The following is a 13,728-nucleotide window of genomic DNA, read 5'->3' on the forward strand; positions in this document are numbered from 1 at the left end:
GAGCATGAGTGGCGGCTTGACAGATGAGAAAACTGAGCCCCGGGAATGGTGACTTAGCTACTCTTGCCCAGCAGCTCAGAGACCACAAGGCCACGCCCCAGGTGGGAAATTCTGACGCCGTGGGGAGTCTGCGCCCAAGCCCCATCTCCACCTCTCAGCTGGGAGCTAGCCACCCAGCCCAAGCCACACCCATCAGGGGTCACGCTGGTACCTGGGAGCACCAGAGCGGATGTGGAAGTACAGTGTGGTGAAGACTCATCGTCTGGGGGCATGAAAAGTGAAAGCCCCTCCCCCACCTGGGTGGGATGGCACAGAGTGGGAAGCCCCTGAGCACTCTAGGGTGACCTGGTAAGCTGGGGTCAGGAAGGGCACATCTTGGGCTCCATTTCCTGGGTCAAAGGCAGATGCCTGCTGACTTCACAGCCTTCCTGCCCTGTGATCCTACCTGCACCTGGGAGGTGACCAACCAGGGACCCCTCAGACTTTACAGGATCAGCCCCTGCAATATCATGATCCCAAATCCCTGTTGCATAGACAGGGAGGCTGAGGCCCAGAGAGGGGTAGGGGCCAACCCATCATCATACAGCAGGACTAGGTAGACCTAGTTACTAATTCTCTGGGCCTCCAGGTCTCCACCTGGAGACCAAAGTGGGTTAACCAATGTAATGCACCCAAGGAACAAACCAGGAGAATATACTCTAGAAAATAGAAGGCTCCTCAATGGGAGGATGATGGCGATGGTACTTGTGGTGGTTTTAAAAATGCATCTGGAGGGAAAACCTGAACTTGAGGACCACAGCAGAGGCACATCTTCCCCACGGACCCCTAGAAGCCAACCCCGCCTAAGGCCCAGGATGAAAGTTGGCAGTTGTGATGCCAGTCCCCTAGTCCAGAAGTTCTGGAAGCTGGGGGCTGTGTTTCAGTTCCATGAGGCTGTTCCCAGGTGCAGAGACAGACCCTCCATGGATCCGACAGGAAGACTGAGGACCAGCTGGACAGTGACTTGGTGACTTGCCCCCTGTCAGCCCACACACTCGGGAGCTAAGCTTGGGCTCCATCCTGTCCAAGTCCACTTCTGATCTCAGTCCCAGTCCCCAGCCCATCGCCTCGCCCACCAGGGAGCACCTCTATCAGGAAAAACAAGCTGCTCCCCTGGCACCCGACATTTGCATCACCCTCCCCTGGGGCCAGATCCCCCACCTGCCTCCCATGGTCTTACGGGAAAGATGGAAGGACGTAGCAGCCAGGTCCCCTTGGGGCCTGGCACAGACTGACTCTAAGAAGCAGGCCTCATTTCCCTTTCCTGGGAGGTGGGGTGCCGGTGGTGCCTGTCCACAGAGCCCGCCCTGTCCCCTCAGGGAAAGTGCAGCAACAGGCCCCAAACCAGATATGCAAGTCCGCCTGCCTCTGCCAATCCTGCCCTAGACGGAGGCCAAACCAAACAAAGCCTGGAGAGGAAGTGTCCTCCAGTAGGGGAGTCCATCCCCCGAGGGCCCTACCCCAAGGGTTTGGCCGAGAAACCACCTGGGACTGAAGGGCTCTCGGTGGTTACGCACTGGATACCCAGTAAGACCTTGACTTGACTCTGACCGGGCCCCTTTCTAGCCCTGCAGCTCTGGCCAAGTCTCCTAACCTCTCGGAGCCTCTGTCACCTCATCTGAAATGGAACCCAGGAATGTCACGCCAGACTCCTAGGGCTATGGTCAGCCTCCTCACAGCGCCTGGCCCAGGAAAAGCATGTGACACATTGGTAGTTATAAGTAGTTTCATCTTATTTAGAGATGGGGAAGCTGAGGCCCCAGGGATAAAATTACCTAGGAAGCCAGGACCCCCAATCCTGCTGCAGGAATAAGACTCCTGTCCCCCATCCCAGGTCTCTTGCATAAAGGGTTTGAGGCCCTGAGGGGGCCAAGCAGTTGGGGAGCAGGCTGTGAGCACTGTCCAGGGCCCTGGCCTGACTCCATCCACAAGGAGACATGGACAAGGCTCATGTGCTCTCTGGGCTTCCAGGCGGGGCTTGTATAATGTGCTGTGCCCGCCACAGGAGGGTTTGGTCAGGCCAGTGTTCCCGGGAGCGCTGGGGTGGGAGTGGCTTGACAGGGTGCTCTGGGACAGCTCCAGGAGACCTGAGAGCCCCAGGGGTGCCAGGTGGCAAGTGGAAGAGAGAATGAAGGTAAGAGAGGAAGTCAAGTTGAGGGCGAGGTCGCAGAATGAATGGTAGGTGTGGACCGAGCTGTCAGCCACAAAGTGACACTGGCAGAGCTGTCTGCGTCAGTCCTGCCCCGGGCAGTGCCAGCAGGATGTGGAGGCAGGTTGTGCGTGTGCTGGTGCCTTCATTCATTCCACAGGACCCCGTAACGGCAGGGAACAAGCCACACACTCGCTGCTCTCAGCGAAGCAAAATGACAAGAGGTTAGACATCAGAGTGTGTGTGGCGGGGAGGCTTTAATGGATGAGTTGCAGATACATGTCGCAACAGGCTGGGGTGACAAGATCCAGCCCAGGGCACCTTTGGAAACCAGCCTGTGCCCCCAGCGCCTTAGATGCACAGTGCTGGAGGCTGCTGCCCAGCCCTCCGAGGGGGCCTGTATCTCTCCATCCATCACTTCTTTGGCTCGGCTGGACCAGGGGCAATTCTGCCCTTGTCTCGCCTGCTGGCAGCGCACAGGAAATGAACCAGGGCCTCTAAATGATCTAATCAAATCCTCTCCCCAAATCCAATCCAGAACTCGAGCAGGCTGGGGAAGTGGCAGCTCACACCAGCCGTGGCTCCTGTGCCCCAGACCCCCCGCTGCTGGGTCTGGGGATTAGTAATGGGCTGCTGGAAGTGACTTGCCCAATGTCACACAGGAGCCAGGATTGCTGACCCCAGAGGCGACCTGGTGGCTTTCCCTGGGATGACTCATCACCTCCACCCAGAGGCTCTGGGTCTGCCCAGGAAACCACTTCCTGCTACAGGAGGGGAAGCACACTGGGGGCTGCCTCGAGAGTTTACAGAAAGCACTGGACTTCAAGCCAAAGGACCGGAGCGGCCTCCTCTCCATCATCTGCTGGCTTTGGGATCTCCACCGCCTGGTTCTCTGCCATGGAGAGGGGAGGGGGAACCTCCTGCCCCTGCTCCAGAGAGAGACAAGCCAGGAAAGGGCTGCGGGCCGGAAGGTGGCCTGCGAGAGGGAGAGGCCTGGGAATCCCTGCCCAGATGTGGGCCTCCGGGCTCAGCTTCCAAGATGGGATGGTCCTTCAAGTTTAGAGCACTCCAGGTCCCCAGCTTCTGGGTCCCTGGCTCTACCATGACATCTGCAAACCTCAGCTTCTTGGCCAGCACTGGGCTCCCTTCTCCCAGCCTCAGTCAACTCCTCCAGCGCTGGCTTCCCGACACCCCGAGCTGGAGCCTCCAGTGCAGCCTCTGCGGCCAGCTCAGGGACCCTCCAAGGCCATTCTGAATCTTTCCTTGGCTTTACTAGAGAGAGTGGACAAAGTCCAGGACGGAGGCAGTGTCTGATAGTGACTGAGCTCCACTTTGTGTTTCCTGGTGGGGGACCCTTGAACTCAACCTCTGTGCCTCAGTTTCCGTAGCCATACGAGGGATTCGTAACACCTCCCCACGGTGCTGTCAGAGGAACAAACGAGTAACGTTCATCCAGAGCTTGGCACTGCGTGGCCACGCAGGCATTCAACAAGCGGCAGCCATGATCACCCCAGCACAGCATGGCTCGGCCCTCTGCTGCCCTGGATTTCCCCTGACCCATCCCCTGGGCACTTCTCCACTCCATCACGGGCTGCTCTGCCTGTCCACCAGCCTGCTCTGGACCCTTCTCCCAGGCCCCGGACTCTCCCTCATGTACCCATCCACTCCTGGGCTACAATCAACCTCTGCACCACTGGGCCACCGACGCCTCCTGGTCTGCACAGCCGGCCGGCTCCGAACCCGCTCCTGAGGGCAGTTCCCACGGTCAAGCCTTTGCTCAATCCTCACCAAAGACTCTGCAGCTGGACACTGTTCCAGGCTCCATGGCACAGCTGGGAACCAGAAAGACCCAATCCCTGTGGTCATGGAGCTTACTAGCTAGAGAGGAAGGATGGGCATAAATCACCCAAGCTGCCACCCAAGTCAACACAGGAGAGTACCAACCATGGCCTGCGGCACAAAGGAGACCTACCGGGTGCTACAAGAAAAGAAAGGGGAGTGCCCAGGAGAGCCACCCGTGTGATGACCTGAGACTGAAATGTGCTCAGTGGGCCGGGAGGGCTCCTGGGGGAGGAGGCGCCATAGGCAAAGGCCAGGGAGGAAGGACTCAGCGCCCCAGCCATGGAGAGGTCACCCTGGAGCCCAGGGTGGAGATGAGACCTGAAGATGTGCACCCCCAATTCAACACACCCCAGACTGCACGTGCAATCTTTCCCCAAGTCTGTTCCTCCTCTGGGGGCCCCTATATGACGCTGCCACCATCACTCCAACCAGGGACCTAGACGTCATTCTCTCCTCCTTTCCCCCCACTATCACCCCCCCACCCCCCCATGGCCAGCAACCACATCCTTAGCATCTTTTCTCGTGGAATCCCAGGAATCTCTCCACTTGGTGAAAGGCGGTGGGTGGTGGGGACAAAGGGCACATGGGAACTCTCAGTACTTCTGCTCAATCCCCCAAACTACTCTGAAAAATTGAGTTGATTGATTTTTTTAAAAAGAGAACATTTCTGCTCTCTGTGCCTGATCCTACGCTGCCCTGCAGCCAGGCACGGCTGACCTTCAACAGGTGCCCTAGATCCCTCTGCTTGAGCTCAGTGCTACATCAGGGAGCCTTCTAAGTGGACTTGAACCTGTCACTCCTCTGCTTGAACCCCTGCTGTGGCTCCCCAGGACCTCTCGGGTAAAGTCCAGGTTCTGCCCTTCCTCTAGCCCCACTGTGCTGCACCTCAAGTGTTTGATGAATGAATATTTGACTTAGTAATCCAATGAATGTCACAGGACCACGCAGACTCACTCCTCAAAGTGTGGCTCACTGCCAAAGGGAGATGGTGTGAAGCACAGACCCTGAGGCCTCGTCCATAGCTACCAGGTCAGAGTCTGCACCGTAATCAGATCCCAGATGATTCATGTGCATATTAAGGTTTGCAAAACACTGATCTAGACTATGGGTTCACAACAGAGCAGTACACTCTAGAATCGCCTGTGGATTGTTTAAAAATATCTTGGCTCTGGAGGCTGAGGCAGGAGGATCACAAGTTCAAAGCCAGCCTCAGCAACTTAGTGAGGCCCTAAGCAACTCAGCAAGACCCTGTCTCTAAATAAAATATTAAAAAAGGGCTGGGGAGATGGCTCAGTGGTCAAGTGCCCCTGGGTTCAATCCCCAGAACAACAAAAAGAAACCTCTATCAGATCCCAATTTTACACTTACTGGATCAGATTCCCTAAGAGGGGGTGCCCAGAGAGGCCTAACCCGGGGAAGAGAGAGAGGAAGAAGAAGGAATTGGATCACAGACAGAAACTTCTCTGTCCTTAAAGGATCCCAGGACTCTTGGTCTTGGGGGCTCAGGAGGGGAGCACACCAAGGCTTGGAGGAGAAGCCACTCACCCAGGTCAGAAACTCTCAGGACTAAGCCAACAGTTGGGAAGGGAATTCCCTGAGGAGTGAGAAGACAGGAGGCCCCTCATGGAACCTTCCCTACTCCTGGAAGTGTCCCCAGACCGAGCCAGAAGGACACACCATGGCAGCCTGCTGAGCTTCCCTACCCCCCCCATGCCTAGCTTCTCTCTGGGCGGGGAGGCGGCTCCCAAGGTCTGGTTTTGGGTCTTGTCAATGCCCTGCCAGGCTCCTGCTTTTCTTGGGGTCTCAGATACCCAGCCTCAACAGTGGGGCAGGGGGACCCCCAGTGTCTTTACCCAGCCCACAACCCCTTCTCCATCTGCAGCTCTGCTCTCTGAAAGGCGGGGCGCTGAGAGCAAGGTTTCCCAGCTCCTTCCTGCGCTGTGCCCGTGGGGGTCTGGCAGGAGAACCCAGGCCTGGCCGGGCTGCTCTGCTTAGCAGCTCTGTCCCTGAGGGCTCCACCAATGACCCCTTGGCTGCCACATGTACCCACACAGTCTCATTTCCCTAATATCTCTATTTTGCCGAGTCCACTTCCTGCCCATTCTGTGAGCCCTGTTGGTTAGATGGCCCTTCACACATGCCGGCAGGAGGGCTCTCGGCTCTCCCACCCCTGCCCCTGCCCTGCCCTGCCCTGCCCTGCATGTGTGGCCCTGGGGCAGGCCCCACTCTGGTTCCTTTGGATCTCAGCCCTGGCATAGTCCCCACAACCACCCCCTGCCCTGCCCCAGAGTTACTCAGCAAATACCTCCAGAGCCCAGCCACGTGCCAAGGCCTGTGCCAGGCACTGGGGCCAAACAGCAGCAGCACATCTTCCTGCCCCATCGGGGAGAGGTGTAGGCCCAGGTCAACCTCTCCCCCAACCACTCCTGCCCCCGGGAGCTATGGCTGCACAGAGGTAGCAGGAAAGTCTGACAGACTCGGAGGAGGTTGTGGGGGAAACCACAAGACCCAGAGCCAGTGCATTTGGTTCCACGGGGCAGGAGCTGGCTGGGCTAAGGGACTCGGGCCTTCCCCTGAAAGTAGTGCTGGGCTCATGGGCTGTCTTGGCTTACTCGCAGCCCCTTGCCCCCTGCCCAGAGTTTCTTCGACTTATTTGCTTTAAGATCTTGTGCAAGTTACTTAACCTCTCTGGGCCCCAGCTTCCTTATTTGCAAAATGAAACCAATGGCACTGACCTTACAGAGTTGCTAAAAGTGACAGTCTATGTAGAGGAATCGTCACAGTGGCTGGAGTGTAGCAGATGCTCATTTAATGACCCCTCCCCTTAAATTTTCCTCCTCCTCTATTTCCACTATCTCTAGCTCTACCCACCCCACCCCAACAGCACTACAGGGTGAAGTCCAAGTTCCTTGCCACACCCACCTGCACTCCCCCCAGAGCTCCATGCTGTCACCTCTTCAGCCTTCCCTCTGCATGCCTTTCCCCAGAACCTTCTCCAAGAGTCATGTCCTTGTTTTCTGTTGCCTCTGTGCAGCCGTAGCTCCCTGGGGCAGAGGTGGGTGGGGCAGAGGTCGACCTGAGCTCCAAGTGTCTCTCCCATGGGGCAGGAAGATGTGCTGCTGCTGTTTGGCTCCAGTGCCTGGGGCAGGTCTTGGCACGTGGCTGGGCTCAGGAGGTATTTGCTGAGCAACTCAGTGGGGTGGAGGGATGAGCCAGGGCTGTGATCCTGAGGACCCAAAGCAGGGCCTGGAGGCTTGGCAGGGCAGATGAGCCGAGAGCCCTCCAGCTGGGGCAGGTGAGGAAGCATCTAACTGTGCCGACCAGACGGGCAGGAAGTGGACTTGATGAAGTGGAGATACTACAGCACACGTGGCCGCGCCCGCACACGTGCGCGCGCGCGCGCACACACACACACACACACACACACACACACACACACACAGCAGAGGAGTCAGCTCTACTTTTCTACTACCCAAAGAGCTTCTTTCCTCTCCTGTCTCTTCATTTCCTTTCTCCCTCCCTCACTTCATTCAAAGGATGCTCCCTGGGTGCCCACCTGGGCCGGGCACTGTGCTGGGCGCTTCAGACCCTTCTGGGCTGTGGTGAGCAGTTTGGCAGGCCCTGCTCTGACTCCAGGAGGCTGGAGCCTGAGGAGCAGGAGCCTGCTCGGTCGGAGAGGGGAGGAGGTGCAGAAACCCAGGCACCTGACGACTCTCCTGAACACGCTTCCAAATGGGGCTTTTCTGCCATGCTCGGCACTAGGGTAATCAAACAAAAAAAAAAACTCTGCTGTGCCAGGAAGACCCCGGAAAGAGCACAAACAGTGCTGTGGTCACAAGGCCAGAATCTGGGGTTGACATTCATTTGCCAACCATAGAACTGTCAACGTGAGGCCTCCCCCACGAGGCTGCGTGGGGTGCGTGGAGGCAGGGCCTGGCACACAGCAGTGTTTTAGCACATGGCAGTGCCCCTCTGCTCAAGAGTAGGCACCAGGGACCAATCCCAAACTAAGGCCTGATTGCAAACAACAGCTTGGTGAGCAGGAGCACTCGGAGAGGCAGAGGGAGTGGGAGGAAAACCCACCGTGGTGGAGAACCGGGGCCTGGAGACCAACAGATCTGGGTCCAAACACCAAGTGTAGGCTGCTTCCCCTCCGCAAGGTGGCCTTTCCTCCTCTGTAAATGGTGACACAAACACTGAGCACTGCTGGGCGATGATCCACATAAAGAGCTTGGCATGGGGCCAGGCACATAGCAGATGCTCAATTAGCAGCTGCACTTCCTGTGGTCAAAATAGGCCTCCCACCACCACCACCATCAGCAGCAGCAGCTCCTCCCCTGCATCCAATTCCGTGACAGCACACTGGCCACGTTGGGACCCTGACCACAGCCTGGAACAGGAGTCTTATCAGCTGCGTATGCAGGGGAGGAAACTGAGGCCCACACCAAAAGCCTTGGAGGCTGGGGGGTGGGCGAGTTTGTCCCCCGCCTTCTCCTGGGTTGGGTCATCCTGTCTCTCTTGATGGCCCAGGCCAAGTCACTCCCCTGTCTGGGTCTCATTCTCCCTGGGTCAGGGGTTGTCCAGCTCTGAATCTCAGCCAGCCCCGAGTGGTCAGATCTTGGGCCCCCGGTGTGGCCAGGTCTCCTTGTGCCTGCAACAGGACCAGGAGAAGCGGACAGCTCCTCTTCCCAGGGACCCTGCAGGCTTGTGTGTCTGCCCGATTCCTAAAATACCTCCTCCTTCAGCGCCGGCATTGCTGGGGGTTCTGGTTGGGCAGAGGTGGCAGAAGGGAGGCTCTTCCACCCCGGGACACTGGAGTGGACATCTGGCATTGGACTCCACCACACCCTGTGGCCAAGGTCCCAGGCACCCTCCTGCTTCTCCACTGCCTTCCTCCCTGACCAGCCCTGTGTCTGCTGAGGGGGGACGCTGGGGCTCGGTTGGGCTGGGTCAGTTCCAAACTCATCCTCCTGCCATCACCCTGTCATGGAACTGTCCCCCAATTCCCCTTGGCTTCACGAGAACCTGGTTCTTTTCCTCTCCTGCTCAAAATCCCTCCAGCCTTCTGGAATAAAATCCCAGCCCCCCCACCTGTGTGCCCTGCCCCCTCTCCCCCCAGTATCTCCCCGTCTCCCTCCAGCCAATCTGATTAGCTCCTCTAACCCTGTGCTCACACTGTACCTCCTGCCTAGATCGCCTCCCCTCCCCTCCCCGTCCACCTCCTGATCCGCCGGACAAACCTCTACTCAGAACCCCAGCCCACCACGTGTGTGTGCCCCTTGATTCCTGGCCAAGGGGATGATGCCCTATGGAGAGAAAGGATGGTCTTTTTAATAAATTGGATATCCACCCCGGGGGAACGAGTCTTTGCCTCTGCATATGTAGTGCAGAAAAATCTATTTCAAATGGATTTCAGATATAAATATGAAAAAGGACAAAACGCCTAGCTGATCAGAGAAGAAGTTGGCTCCCTGTATCTGTGGGTTTCATATCCGCAGGTTCAACTAACCACAGACTGGAAATTCAGGGGAAAACATTTCATCTATAGTGAACGCAGACAGACTTTGCTTCTTGTCATTATTTCCTAAACAATACATGTAACAATTCTTTACGTAGCATTTGTAATACATCAGGTCTTATAAGTAATCATAAATCAGAGATGATTTATTGCACCCAAGAGGATGTGATAGGAGTGTGCAAACATGACACCTTTCTGTACAAGGGACTTGAGGATGGGTGGCTTTGGGCACCCACAGGGCTTCTTGGGGCTAACTCCTACAGATACCGAGGGATGACAATATGTCCATAACCTCATAAGAAGCAAAAACACAGAACTCTGCAAGCATTCACCATACAAGAAAAAGATTAACAACTCGGACTGCTCTCCAAATATTCCCTTAAAAGAGCAAAAAGACCAGCCAAGGAGTGGGCGAACATATCTGCATTGTGTTTATCCAACAATCACATAGCCAGAATATTTTTAGGTTCCACAGATCAATCAGAAAAAGAAAAACGACAGTCCAATAGAAAAATGGAGAAAAGTCTTGTACAGGCACTTTGCAAACAAGGTCATCTAAATGGTCAATCAACAGATATAAAGGTACTCATTAGCCATCAAGGAAAAATAAATTAAAACCACATTAGGATATCACAATGTCAATATCAATAATGTGGGTAAGTATGTGGAGCAATGGGTGATGTCCTGCACAGCTCAAAGGAGGGTGTCTTGGCGTCACACTTTGGAAAATTATATGATGGTTATCTACCAAAGCTAATTATATATAACTCTATGACTCAGCAATTGCAAACCTGGGGTATTTACCCAACAGGAAGCAAGGATATTCACAGCTGCACCATGCATCATAACCTTGAACCAACAACAACCAAAATGTTCATCGAAAGTGGGAATGGATAAACTTAATGCCACACAGCCATGGGAAAGAACAAAGTATAACTTGACGCAATAACATTGATGATCTCGCCATTAAAACGCTGATGGAAAGAAGTCAGCAGAAACGAATATTTACTCAATGACTCCATTTACACAAAGTTCAGAGTCAGGTGATGGTAATCAATGAACAAAATCAGACATGGGCTGCCGATGAGGTGGTAGCAATTGAAAGGGGTGCAGGGTACTGGAATGTTCTATTTCTTGACCCGACTGGGGTGCTTACATGCGTGTGTTTACTTTGTGACAATTCATCAGTATATATGTCTAATCTTCCTTTAAGTATGTGACACTTAAGTTTAGAAGTTCATTTTAAAAACAAAACCCCTCCTCCCTGCCTCTCCTCTGCACTCCCTGGCTGGGGGTCAGTTCTTTTTCCAGCAAGCCCCTGGCCCTCTGTACACATCTCCACCAGGGCACTCCAACTGTGTGCTTCCACAAAGCTGCTTCCCACCTCCCATTTGCTGAAGGCCTTCCGTGCCACCCCATGCACTTCCCCACACTGTTGCATTTAGTTACGGCCACCCATGAGATGAGGTGCAGTGGCACTCCCACCCCTAAGTGACCTGGTGCCCATACCTTTGAAGTCTAGTCTGAGAGCTTTACGTGCGCACCTCATTTGATCCTGGGACCACCGCCTGAGGAGACAGAGGCAGGGGCTCAGGGTCCTGCCCAAGGACACATACAGCTAAGCTGCCGTCAAGTCCACTCCTGCATGACACATGAGACAGCCTCCCAAGATAAGGAGGAACACATGGCTATACCTGCAGAGGCCATTTCTACACCTAGGGGGAAAATCAGAACTACAGTGCAGAAGGGTGGGTAAGCCAGGTGGGAACTTGCTCTTTCGGAGGTCAAGCACGGACACCACCAAATTCAGCCTCACCTCCTGCAGGAAACACCACTGAGGCTCGCAGGCTGGACCAGGATTCCCCAGGATTCCCATAACCCCTGGGCCTCTCCATCAGCACTGTGTTGTTTCTGTCCTTTACAGCCAGTCCCTGGCACTAGAATAAGGATTAGGCCTTTTAGGCTATAATCACAGCTACATCCAGGAGGCTGAGGCAGAAGTATCACAAGTTGAAGGCCAGCATGGGCAACTCAGTGAGACCCTGCCTCAAAATAAAAAAAGGGCTGGGGGTGTGGCTCAGTGGTAGAGCTCTGGCCTCACATGCATAAGGGCATGGTTCAATCCAGCACTGGGGGAAAAAAATCAGCCCTTTTATTTCTGCACCTCCTGTACCTGGAAAGAGCAGCTCACACAGAAGGGGTTCAACCTATGTGGAAGGAAGAATGGGAGGGAGAGAGAGGGCAGAAAGGACAGAACAGAACCACCATCTAGATCAACTGTGAACTCCATCAAATGAGATCTGAGCGAGGAAGATTCCACGTCCTGGCTGGACTCCAGCTATAATCCTTGACTTGGGGGTGGCATGGCTATGCCACCTTCCATTCTGGGGCTCCTCCCCTGGCTGCTTCCATCCTTCTCTCCAGGTTCCCACCAGACATTGGGTCCCTGAGGCTCTGTTCAGCCCTTTTTCTGCCCAACCATGTCCCCTTCCCTGGGCCACCTGCCCTGAATACCTGAAGGTAACGAACCCCACCAAGGTAACAGGACAGCTCAGGGAGCCCTGCCCTGTGCGAAAGCGTGCCTCGGCTAGCCCCACCAAACTTACTGCATGCCCCACGTTTCTAAGTTGGGAACTGCAGGGCATTCTCTGGCAGTAGCCTGGGCCAAGGTGCCAGGTGCAGGCAAGCTGACCCTGGCAGGCAGGGAGATGGCTGGGAGAAGCCCTGAGCCATCTGGAGCAGAAGGCATACCTGGCAGCACTCCACACATCTGCAGGGATGACCTAGGCCTAGGAGGAAGAGGGCATCCTTGAACCCTCTCCTCTCTCCTCTGTGCCTGGAAGCTCTGATCTCCCAAGTGGCTCATGGCTCACCTTGGAGACCAAATGGGAAGCGGCTTTCAGGGTCCCCAGGGACCCTGTGACCACTGGCACCCTACTACTGAATGCCTGGGTACAGCGGGTTGTGCAGGCGAAGGCGGCTCCCTGAGGTTGCGCCCAGCTGGCCTGCTGTGAGCGGCTCTGGCCTCTCCAGGCTTAGGGGGCTGAGCCGTGAGCGGCCTTGTTTATCCCTGGGAGGAATGATGGTTTTCCCTGAGCAATGACATCTTGGAAACAGCCTGGCTCCACAAACAACAACAAACCTCCCGCCAGGCTGCAGTTTGCATGAGAAGGCTTCTGCCCAGAGGCGCCTGAATGTAAGGTTAGAGGCTGCTTCCCTGCTGAGCCAGACCCTGGCCTTGACCCTGACTCCTGGAACCCAGGAAGAGGAGGTGTCTGCAGAAAAGCAGAGAATCAGATGGCTGGAAGAGGCCTGGCAAGACCTGATCCATTCCCTGCTTGTTCCAAAGGGGACACAAAGCCCCTAGAAGAGGCACATTTGCTGAACGGATACTGAAAGATGCCCCGGTCTCCTGGGATTTCTCCATCACATACATTGTTTTTCCAGAGAACAGCAGGACTATTGTCAGAAAGTCTAAGGGTCTGAAAAAGAAGGTGTCACCAGGAAGTCCAAAGATAGAGAGCCACAAGATGAAACCCAGGCACCCTGAGACACCCAGCTGGGGCAGTGGAGAAGGATGCAGGCTGGGCCGCCAGGGTCCTGGCTTCTGGTCCCTCTTCACAGTGGAGTCGTGTGTTACCTTACACAAGCCTTTCCTTTGCTGCTGGCTCCTTTCTTTATCCATCCAGAAGGCAAACAGACTCCGCCATCTCTAGAATCTTGGAGACCAAATGGGAAGTGGCTCTCAGGGTCCCCATGCTGGGCATGGGTACACCCTCCCCAACTGCATCTGCTGGGAGAGTCAGGCAGGCCACTGGCTGAGAACCAGTCCCCCAGATCCAGCCTGGTTGGCACCATCTCAAGGGAGTCCAGGGAGCTAAGCGCTAACCACGTACAGACTTGTGCAAAGGACCATGGGCATTGTATGCTCACCAGCCAGGGCTGCCCGCTCCACCTTCTGTGACCCAGGCTATGGTGTGGACACCACCTAGCCCAGCATGACCCCTGAGTTGGCTCTCCCTAGGATCCCAGCCAAGTTGAAGTCAGAATTCCCCCAGACTCACCTCCCATCTAACCCAGCCCCTAACCCCTTGGCTCTATGGATACAACCCCGACCTGCAGAGACTAGGGTCCTCCTACCGGCCCTCTAGCTGGCAGCGCCCACTCTCTCACCAAACAG

General features: G+C 55.5%; 1 protein-coding gene across 4 annotated transcripts in view; it reads right to left on the bottom strand.

The window, feature by feature from the left end:
• The window catches only part of Rgs3 (regulator of G protein signaling 3), a 116,852-nt gene that overhangs the window by 15,299 nt on the left and 87,825 nt on the right, over nucleotides 1-13,728 (bottom strand). The window lies entirely within an intron of this gene.

This window comes from Callospermophilus lateralis, chromosome 2 (genome assembly GCF_048772815.1).
Source record: "Callospermophilus lateralis isolate mCalLat2 chromosome 2, mCalLat2.hap1, whole genome shotgun sequence".
Classification (NCBI taxonomy): Eukaryota; Metazoa; Chordata; class Mammalia; order Rodentia; family Sciuridae; genus Callospermophilus; species Callospermophilus lateralis.